The sequence below is a fragment of the Eptesicus fuscus genome, chromosome 18 (genome assembly GCF_027574615.1).
Source record: "Eptesicus fuscus isolate TK198812 chromosome 18, DD_ASM_mEF_20220401, whole genome shotgun sequence".
NCBI classification, from domain to species: Eukaryota; Metazoa; Chordata; class Mammalia; order Chiroptera; family Vespertilionidae; genus Eptesicus; species Eptesicus fuscus.
Window position 1 is genome coordinate 8,802,910 of NC_072490.1, and position 1,888 is coordinate 8,804,797.

At 38.3% G+C, this 1,888-nt stretch overlaps 1 pseudogene; it reads left to right on the forward strand.

Moving 5' to 3' along the window:
* The first annotated feature begins 1,445 nt into the window (after positions 1–1,445).
* On the forward strand, positions 1,446–1,531 carry LOC114228606 (U2 spliceosomal RNA; annotated as a pseudogene).
* Positions 1,532–1,888: the final 357 nt, after the last annotated feature.

Genomic DNA, 1,888 nt, shown 5'->3' on the forward strand with positions numbered 1-1,888 from the left:
AGATTAGTCCCTCATCTACTCCACTTTGACTTGTTTGTAAACCTGTTATGTGTTGTACACACACATACCGTGATAAGGTCCCTCCTGCCCATATAGATGCATATCATGCTGTGGCTGACACACATACAACACCTGAGGACAAATAATAAATATCACGAGTACTGGAGTTGAGAGGTGAGAGGATTTAGAATTCACCAAATACAACAGAACCTGGGGAGGAGTCAGGGAGGTGTTAGGAATGGCCTAGGTAGGTAAAAGATCATTAACGGGAGCAAGCTAAGAAAAATAACAGGTAGTTGAAAGGAAACTGCTTTGAAAAATTGAGAAAAAAACCATGGAGTTACTGAGCAAATTCGTCAAGAACATCAGGTCTAGTGTCTTTTTTGGGTGATTAGAAAAAGAAGCAACAGGACATCAAACAACAAGTGGTAGTAACCTGAACCTCTTTTTGTAAATCATAAAGAATCACAGAAAAAGTGCAATCGGGAGTTATTTGAAGAAGTTAAAGAAACAACTTCAATAAAAAGCAAGACTGTCATCAAAGGGTTTCTCGGTAGGGGTTAAAGCAGGTCTGAGGGAAAAGTACACATGCAAGAAAAAATTATCTTAAACCAGCTATGTTCTGTTTGTGTTACTTCAGCTCCTTTTGATTTCCTGTCTGATGAAATGCATGCCTTAAGCTGTGTATATTAACATTAACGTAATAAATGAGCAATTTACTATCTCTGAAAGAAGTCAACAGCCTCAAATGTACTTGTGCAAGTGCACTGATAATAAGCAACACCTCCTTGAGGCAGCGCCTTTTGATAAAATGAATAATAAAGTGCTCATCACATCATTTATTTCTTGTCCCTCTGATGCACCAGCAAGTATGTGTTCCTTTCAATTAACATTCTGTTACTGGTACAAAACTATCAATAAGTGTTGTAATTTTTGGAGGGCAGTAAAATTAGATGAAATCATGGATGCAAAACTTGGATGAAGTTAAGATAAGAACACTATTCATAACATCTTTCAAAAGATTTTATTCAGCTCTATCCAATCCAAGTCCATAACTAATTAATAAACAAACACTGTGTGTCCTACATTGTCCTAGCCTTCACAGAACTTAACCTTGTGCACTCGGATGTCGAGTGTGACTCGACACGGTTAGCATCGGTAGCAGGAATCGAGAAAAAAGCAAGCGAGTGCAAAGGGTTAACGTCTTGTAGAGAAGAAAAACTTACACTGGATTTAGTAGGCCCTGACGGCCGGCCCTCTTCTTTTGGACTCAAAGCTATATATCTTCACTCTCAAGGAATTATTATACTTCAACTTTCCCCCAGGAAAAGAATGTACATGTATCTAAATGAAACTGATGAGTTAATACAGAAGTGGCAAGTAACAGAGATACCGCAGATGCTACTGAACCCGAGATAGTTAATAACAGTCTATTTTGCCCTCTTATCGCTTCTCGGCCTTTTGGCTAAGATCAAGTGTAGTATTTTGCCCTCTTGCAGCTGAAAAAATTACATTGAATCAGAGACTGCACTAAGAAGAGGGGAGGGTACCTAAGTAACACCTTCACATTTCAAAGCAGAAAAGCCCTAAATTTAACTAGTAAATGTATATTCATCAGCACAGCTAAAAAAGTCTTCATAAAACTGATTTGCAGCACCTATCAAAATAAAAGAAAAATCCAGAGGAGGTTATACTGTCCAACTGAAAATTTTTTTTAATGTATTGATGAGAGAGAACGAGAGGGAGATTTGTTACCAATTTGTTGTTCTACTTATTTAAGCCTTCTTTGGTTGATTCTTGTATGTGCCCTGATGAGGGATCGAACCTGCAACCTTGGCATATCGGGAAGATGCTCTAACCCAGTGGTTCTCAACCTTTCTAATGCCGC